The following is a 9,721-nucleotide window of genomic DNA, read 5'->3' as shown; positions in this document are numbered from 1 at the left end:
CCCTTTTGGGCAGCCTGGTACTGGCCATGTCTTCAGTATCCAGGTGTCTGCTACTGGCCAATGAACACCAAGTCATAGCTCTGTCCTTCCTGTGTTCTCACGCGGCGCACCAAATGACTTCTCCTTTCTGGATCAGTCCAGAATGGCTGAGTTTTGCTGTAATAAGAGGTAATCCCAAAATCTTCAGAGACTAAATGCAACAAAACTTTTTGTACCCTTTTTTACATACCTCAAAGTTTAGATAGGCTGTGTTGCAGGAATTTTACATGCTGATTTTTCTTGGGGAGAATGTCTGTTCCACCCCAGATGGAGCTTGACCAAGACCAAAGAGAGGATTCTTCTGGAATGCAATCTAATAAGCACATGGGAACACGGGTGAGGTGTTACTTGGAGGGGTCTGAGCGGCCCTAACAGAACCACCATCAGACAAGCCCACCCCATCACGGAAGACCTTGTGAAGTCTCCATTCATCGCTACCCACTCGCTGTGCTGCGAGTCTCCTCCACCACACCACCGAATGTTCAGTCCTTCTCTCCAGCACTCTTAAGGAATCCTGTTCCAAAATTTGCAAAACAGCCTTCTAATGATGTTTTTATCTGCTTGTTTTTAGACTTTGGGCTCTTGGGGGATAAAGTTTCACTAATTTTTCAATTCCAAGCACCTATTCACTGTCAAGCGCATGATAGATTCTAAAGAAATTACTATGGAGGGAATTTGTTTTTGAAAAATTGATTATATTACAAGATCTGCAGTTGATTTTTCCCCTCTAGATTAAGTTTCTAATTACACTTTTTAACATAATGAGTTTTGAATTTTAATAAAGAAATCTGGTCTATAATTGTTTTGTATTTGAAATACCTTTTTCTATTTCATCCCATCTCCCATTACCACAGGCTATGCTTTGTGTATGGCAATAGCTTTGTAGTAAATGTGGTTAGCTTTATTTCTTCTCATTCATTCTGCATCTAAAATAATTACCTTCCATCATTAAAAGGATATTTTTACATACTGGCCATAATGATTTTTCAGTCATTTGTCAGTTGTGACTGTTACATACTATTGAATTTGGAACACATTTTCTATCTCACAAACTATTTCTGGTTCTCATTGTCTCTCCTGTCTGTCTTATGGCTGTTCCCATCCTCCATTCTCAAATGATTTCTGTTGATTTCAGGACGAACCCAAGATAATTTTACAAGTTTCCTAACAATATTCATGGTCTCAGCTCTTCATTTCACTCAGCTCCATTTCCCCGCCTCTGGTCCTCCAGCTCCACATACACACTGTCTGCCTGTCATAAACCACATGTTGGGGTGACATCTGTCGGGGTCCAGCCTTGACAATATTCACATGTTCCAGAGTAGGAGCATGAGAATTAGAATTATTAAGCTCAAGGGACAGAGATATGAGAGAAATAAAAGACAGAAAGAAAGAACAGCATCGGGAGAGAATTTCAGTGAACACTGAAGTTTTACTTTCCACATGCTTATATAATTAACCACACTCTAGGTCAGGTCTCTTGTTTGTAGCCACACCTGTTGTCAACAACTTTGAAAGAGCAAAAATAAGCTCAAACTCTCTGACCTTTATAGTCAAGTGGAACAGGCTCACAGATGTGAGCCCCCACAAGTGCCCAAACCACATCTAACTCATGTACATTCTTCAAGCCTACCTCATCTTCATTGCTGCCTTTTGTGCCAGCAATGCTCTGTTCCTTTCAGCAAGTCAGATTCTTTCCTCCCTTCTGATATTGCTTCTATTGAAGTACAACCATCCTTGACTCTTTCTAGATCGGCTCATGTTTCTTTCCTTTTCTTCCCCCCTCAATATGTTGGGTGCCATGTTTTAACTGTTGCTGTGCTGCTTTGTGGTTCTTGTCCACTTAATGATCTAGGACTAATAGCAGTCATCCTAAATTGATGACTCTTGACAGTGGGCAAGGCAGATCTGCTCTTGAGGTGTCATTTCAAGTATCTACAGGTAGCTACCTGTTACACTTTCGACTAGGAGATGCTACTGACATGTAGCAGAAGAAGCCAGGAATCCTGCTAGGCCTCATGTAGTGTGTAGGACAGACCCCAACCAAGGACCCTCTGGCTCAACATGTCGTCAATGCTGAGAACAAGAAACCTCAACTTAAAGTGCACTGTACTTTGAAATACTAACAAATCACATAGCTACGCAATAATTTATAATTCATCTCTAAAGTTAAATATATTTGTACACAGTAATATACTCAAAATACTTTATTGATAAGAGACTATAAAACAAAACAAGAATTTTTACACCATCAGAATAACATGCAATAGGTATTTGATAAAAGTTACTGTTTGCCCTCTGTTGAAATAAGAGCAGCGGGGCTGTGTCCCTGGCATCCGGCCGCCTGTATGGCTTTACCTGAAATAATTATACAGAAACTGTATTTTTTTAATTACTGTCTGGCCCATTAGTTTTAGCCTTTTATTGGCTAGCTCTTAACTATTGATCTAACCCATTTTTAATATTTTGTGTAGCACCATGAGCTGGCTTACCAGGAAAGATCTTAACCTGCGTCTGTCTAGAGTGGGAGAATCATGGCGACTCCCTGACTCGGCTTCTTTTTCCCAGTATTTTGTCTGTTTCCTCCACCCACCTAAGGGCTGGCCTATAAATGGGCCAAGGCAGTTTCTTTATTAAATGAAAGTAACTCCTCCATCATTTAATGGGCCAGGCAGTGTTCAAAAGAATACAGTTTCCGTGTAATTATTTCGGGGCATAAGCTAGCCATGCGGGCGGCTGGGTGCCGGGGACGCAGCCCTGCCGCTCTTATTACAACAGCCCTCCTTTCAAGGCTGGTTAAAGTTTTGAAAATCTTGTCTCGGGAATTGCTGGAGTGTCTGTGATTGTGGAATACAAAGCAGAAGATGAAGAGCTTGTTTTTCTGTTGTCACAAACCTTGACGAGTATTTTGTAGATGAAAGATTTGTCTTAGTGGTGTAACTTCAGAAAACAGCTAAGATCGGTAGAACCAAACACTGAAGACTGTCAATACTATAGAAGGAAATGTTGCCATTTGGATGAAGAGATGAGCTAATACAGCACTATGGGTAGTTGTCTGTTGGAATGAGATATGAACAAAATAAGCTACATGATCACAAATGCAACAGTGAGGAAAATATATTCCTAAGAAGTCTGAACAGACACATGACATGAAGAGGAAAGAGGAATAATGGGAATGGAGATTTCAGTGGGTTCCAGAATGGAAAGATAGAGCAGATGGGGGATGAGGCATAATTAACACTAAAGATGTTCCAAATGCCATATAGAAAATGCTATTTTGTTGAATGTGTATGTGTATATTTTTATTTGAGCATGCAAATTTTTGTTTGATTTTTGTTACCCTAGAAAAGAGATTAATGCTCCTCCTCCCAAAAGCCATGTGTTGTTAAATGAAAAGCCTGTGCCAAGTGAGGATGCCTCCCTTTGAGTTATTGGTCAGGGGTTTCCTGGCCACCATGCACCTGGAAAAACACAGAAGATTAGCTTTACTCTTGTTTGTATGCAAAATCTTGACGGCAATATCCTATTCCTCAAGGCACTACCAACTTTGGTCATAAGCTATCAAGAAACCGGCTAAACATTGACTAGGACTCTTCTTCCATGCTGCAAAGCTTCTGTACATAGTACCTGCAGGTGCTGTGTAGGCTACTGGGGGAAAAATCATCTAATGTCTTACCCAGATGCAAACCCTGTGAACTACAGGAGTAATTGGCGTGACAAGATATACCCAGGAGTGAGGTAGTGGCACAAGTGTTATGGAAATAATCTACTACTTTCTGACCGGGTTTAGAACCTGCTCTGCACACGCCTGGTACTGTAATTTGACCAAGAACCAATGGTTGGGGAGTTCACCGACTCCAATGGTAAAAAAGTACTGATACTCGTCTTCTAAGTGATCATAGTATTGAACTGTCCTTCGAATTTGTAACTTTACACTAATAGATTAGTGAGTCTCTCAGACTTTGTTAGAGAAGTTTCTTTGTACAGTGGAAAATGGTTAACCCTGAAACTTACTACTGGTCAAAGTGTGGAGAATAAAGACCAGAGCCCAGCTCAGCCACAGATGGGACATTTGCATTGTGTCCCCTGAGGTTTAGGAGCCACCACAGACTATGGGACAAGGCCAGTTCAGGCACCCTCTTCTCCACTGCCCAGGGTCCTAGTTGGGGTCACTCCCGTAGACTCCTGGGAACCCTTCCAGAGTCAAGCCTCTTGCCAATCCCAAAATGGCTCCCTCAATTAAAAGATATCTTGTCCCGTAGTCAGACTGATGACTATCTTGAATATCACCATAGAACCTTCATCTGGCAACGGATAGAGATAGAGACAGAGACCCACACTGGAGCACTGGACTGAGCTCCCAAGGTCCAGTTGAAGAGCAGAAGGAGGGAGAATATGAGCAAGGAAGTCAGGACCACGAGGGGTTGGTCCACCCACTGAGGCAGTGTGCTTGAGTTAATGGGAGCTCACCAACTACAGCTAGACTGGGACTGAAGGAGCATGGGATCAAACTGGACCCTCTGAATGTGGTTAACAATTGGGGCAGAATGAGGGGCCAATGATAATGACACTGGGATTTGTCTCTACTGCATGTACTGGCTTTTTGGGATCCTATTCTATTTGGATGTATTTCTTCCTAGGTCTGGATGGAGTGGGGAGGGCCTTGGACTTCCACAGGGCAGAGTACCCTGCCCTCTATTAGGACTGGAGGAGGGTGGAGGTAAGGGGGTAGGGGGGAAGGAAGTGGAAATTTTGATTGGTATTATTTATAAAGTCATAAAAAAAAGGAACCACCACAGAAGAGAGAGTAGAAAGATTTTTAAAGCAGATGTCAGGGAAGACTGAGAGGAGTTCTGTCTTCTGGGTGTGAAAATGTTGTCCCCATAAGCTCACAGTAGGAGCGGTTGCCTGCAGAAGATTTTCACAAGATCCGACCAGACAAAATGGATGGGGAGGGCCTCAGGGACCTCCACTCTCAGCTGAGGAGCTATGAAAAGTTGATGACTTCTGAGGGAGGGAAATCATGTTTCCTTTAATGGTGTAGCTTTTGGTAGCTGAGCCATGCTACAGTGGATGGATGGCCCCACAGTCAAGAGTGTAAGGACAGTACAAATTAGATTCAACAGGTTATTAAAAATAAGAAAAGGGGATATAACTGGGTGTTGGGGGCTGGGGAGGTAAGAGATAAATCTGGGAGGAGTTCGGGTAAGAAGTGGAGTGGAGTAATTATGAACAAAACACAGTGTATGAAATTCTCAAAGAATCAATAAAATATTTTTTCAGACAGGAAAAAATTGTGAATAGAATTTCAAACAGTTTATCATGTTCTCCACGGTTCTGTGCTATGTGCTTAAATTAGAAGGTGGAAATTCAGTTTTCTTAGGAGTGTGCGGTGTTTTTAAAATTAGTCTTAAAAGCAGTTTTGAAATTAGCATCAAACATTCATAAAGCATGAAACCTTAAACAAACAACACAGGTTTCTCTTATAATATGAAAGAAAATAGATCAATTTCATTGGATACGTAATAGTTCCACACCAGAAGTTCACAGCGGAAACACGAATCTGTAAAAGCACAACCATGGGAGAATGAGATACACTATCACTAACACACCTCAGCGCAGTGACACTGGTGACAATCAGGAGACAGCCCAAAGGAGATGCAGTTTGAGAGGCCGGCGATGTCTATTAGTGAGTGTCCTGGAGGATTGATTCAATCTCCCTTATTCAACCAATTCCTTGTTAAGGCTTCAAATCAGTTAAACTTAAATGAAACTTGCATTAAAATTGTCTTGATATCTTGTTTAACTAGAATTAAGGTTTAATTTCTATTATTTGTGAGATTAGTTTTTTGGTTTTTGGAGTTTTTTGGGGAATAGTTATATGGAAAAAAAATAGAGTCCCAATAGGAAATACCCTGGTGGATCTAGTGAGCTTTTATGTGGTGAATAGAAAGTGGTCTTTGCATTGGCTGTGCAACATTCTTTTCTTTGGATCAGGGTGAACAGGGATAGTACACATGCCTTCTGACGTTGGTTACTATTCAGAGCAAAACCACAAAAGCTGAACCTGCAGGCTCATTTATTCTCCAGAGCCAAACAATCTCCCAAGAAAGAAAGATGCAGTTTCTAAGATAGGCATTTCATCAAAGACCGGCTGATAATGACTAATCAGGGCAGCCTGGTACTCAAGTTCACATCTGTTTCAAAGATTTGCTGAATACTAACAGAAAACACAGCTTTTGTTCAAGACGTCCTTATGGTCACTCACTGCCTAGGATCATTAGACCTGCACACAAATTTGTTTACATGATGCTCTTTGCTATAGCGAGCCAGAGGGGAAGGAACAATCAGATATGTTTGACATGAAAAGGGGGCTAGGTTTGTAAGCATCAGCTCATTAGTGCAATAATGAAAAGGATTTGTGTGCAGGACCAATGGTTTCTGTTTGGTTACCATAGAGTCATACAGTTTCAATGTGGGAGGTAGAATGAAGTCACCCGGAAGTGTATTCCAGTAGAGAAAATCTGAACCCATGTGTGACTTTATGTGAGCATTTTAAGCAGACGGTCTTGTTCACAGACCTCAGGAATGACATGGCTTACCTGTTATATGTTACCTTACAGTTTCTTTTGATTATTTGTAACCCATGGGGTGTGCCTACCAAACTATAAAGAATATCATGGGTTCTCCAGGTTCTTCCTACATCGCTTCCCAATTCTAATAGGAATAATGTTATTCCTGTTAGAGAACTGGGCACATATCACACATTCCAAAAATATACATTAACTGCTTGACCTTGGTCATAGGTGCAGAAATTGGTGGCGGGAAGAAAAGAAAGCAAGCTTCTAGCAGAAGCCAAATTTTCAAATGATTGAATGATTCTATAAAGAGTGAGAGTGGCTTGTTTCAACACCATGCTGACACATGAGTGGCATAACCAAATGGATCGTTTTGAATGGTGAGTATAAATCTTCGTTGGCATTGAAATTGATTGAATTTTAGAGCTTAAAAAAAATACTCTGGGTTAAAGTGATATAAGATCAGACCAATTAAACATTTTCGTTTCCAAATTTTTATATGCAGATTTTTATCTTCAAGTTTTCATTAGTTTTAGACACTCTTGCTATTGGGCTAACAAAGGCTTAGTTTAAAATACGTAAACAGTAACCCCAATAATTAAGGGTGCTGAAGCACGAAAACCCCGAATTTGAGTTCAGCCTCAGCTATATTCTGTCATATGTCATTTAATTTTATATAGATTTTCCTTCAAATTTTCATTCGTTTTAGATACTCTTGCTATTGGGGTAATAAAGGTTTAACTTAAAATAAATAAATAATAGCCCCAACAGTTTAGGAGCTGACATAAGAGGGTCCTGAATTGGCACCCAGCCTCAGCTATATTCTGTCGCAAAACAAAAACAAAAACTAAAGGACAATAGATAAAACACAAGGTATGACAAGGGTTTTTTGCCTAGTGGTGTTAATAATAAGAGATATGTTTTCCATTCTTTGCAACTAATGACCTCTCTATTCACTTGTGATGTCACTGACAGATATTTAGGATTTATCTGGAAATTGGGAGCCTATTCAAGTTTCAATGGGATATTTATACATTATCAGCCAAATGTCTTCCCCAAGGTCAAGAACACAGCCGTGAAATGTTGACAGCGCTTACGGGACTCTATTTGAAGTAATCTGTCTATTGGCCCAGGACTTACTTGTTCCGAAGCTCTGATGACATTTATGTAAATAGCAATATCATTGACATATACAATTAATCTGTGTAGGAGTCAAAATACTGCCTCCCCTAGAACAGAAGAGAGATGGGTGTTGATTATATCAGGACATATTAGACTCTCCCATACCTGGGCAGCTTTTATTAAAGCAATGCACTGCTGAAGTCCTTCCAAATGAATTTAAATTCGTGGAAGTGACCACCTTGTGACTTGCTGCATCTATAAATCCCTGTAGGGCACAAGCCACACGTTATTTGTATTTCTTTCAGAAGAGAAAGGGTAGTGACTTACTATTTACTGAATAAGTGTTAGGGGTCAAGCTTCCTATCCTGCCTTAACCTTAGGGACTCTTCAGTAGCACTCTGAATGAGATAGTTATTCTCATTTATATAAAGTGAGGCAGAAGCATTGGCAGCTTAGTCATTCATTCAAGGTATACACAGCTAATATGTGTTTGAGCTAGAGTTTGAATCCAGCTCTTTCAAGCATTGTTTACAACTATTATCCTCTGTCTCCCTTCTTCTCAGTCAACAATAAAGATTTTTAATCTTCCGCAATTCTAACACTCTAATTGCCTCATATTTATAGAGCAAACCTTTACTGAGTATTGACTAGGCTTTAAAGTTTTGTGTTCAAGCCTTCAGTATTTAGTCGTTTTAAATTCTCCTAGTGAGTCTTCAACCTGTGAAACAGATATGATTCTTGTCAGTCCGGTGTTACAAATAGGAAAACTGAGGCATGAAGAAAACTTTGTAAATTGCTTGAGGTCTTGTGATTAAAGAGCCGAACCAGAATTTGAGCTCTGACATATTCAAAGAGTTGTTTTTATACTCGGTTGTCCTCAGCTGATGCACTCTGTATGCTGTGCTGTGTAAAACATAACCAGCACAGGCTTAGCTCTGACCTTGAAGCATGAATGTAGTGTATTGCTATGCAATTATCTAATAGAGATGACGGAGAAAGCTTCTCTGGGTGTTTTACTTTAAATGGTTTATGCACTAGCTGAATTGGACTGAATAAATAATATTAGGCTGAGTTGTGCCTTTTATATGTTTAGGAATCAATTTCTTCTATTTAATAACTCTGTGCTTCAGAAAGACCAACTCTTTCTATTTTATTCTGTTTCTATTCTATTTCGAACACAACAAAAATTCATAGAACTTATATGCTATTTGCCCTCTAAACTATCCTTTCGGTTCAACATATATTAGTTATTGAGGGTGTGTGAGGTCAAAAAGGATTCCACTGTCTGAGTATCCATGCTGTTTCAAAGAGAAGGCTTACAGGAACATCTGAGAATCACGTTGTGTCTTTTTTAAAAATAATAAATAAGTGGGCATCTTGCTTGCCTTTGAAGATCCCCGTGCTAATCTGAGATTGCCATCTGAAATTTTAATTAGTGATTTAAAATGTGCTTACACAAAGAACTGTGTCCAAGTTGTCTGTTTCTGCCAAATTAAACTATTAAACTAAGTAACCTAATTAAAATCCTTTTAGTTTTTAATCAATATTTTATTTACATTCATATTTCCTGGGAAGCCTGATGAGTTTTTCTGGATGTGATAGTTATGGCTTCCCTATTTATCAAAGGTCATTTTTAAGGAGTTCCCTCCTCCAAGGCCGTGGAGTCAGCAGGATGCTGATGGGGGCACCGTTGGTTCATGCCCCTCTGTCCTCTACTGGCCGTGGGTGCACGGAAAGTAAAGTTACTTGGTATTTGTCCAGTTCCTAGGAGAAGTCCAGGCTTCTGCTGCAGGGAGGAGAACAGCTCCATTGCTCCCACGCAGCTAGGCTCTTCATCTCTCCTTCTAGAGACCCTGTAGCCTACACCACAGTAGGATCTTCAGATCCAAACCTGCTCACATTCTCTATTCTTGAGATCAACTAATCACCCAACATGGATGGAAACAATGCAGTTTTCACAGCATGCCTCTCATTCATTCTAC

This window comes from Chionomys nivalis, chromosome 2 (genome assembly GCF_950005125.1).
Source record: "Chionomys nivalis chromosome 2, mChiNiv1.1, whole genome shotgun sequence".
In the NCBI taxonomy this organism is placed as follows: domain Eukaryota; kingdom Metazoa; phylum Chordata; class Mammalia; order Rodentia; family Cricetidae; genus Chionomys; species Chionomys nivalis.
Note: the sequence above shows the minus strand (reverse complement) of the source record.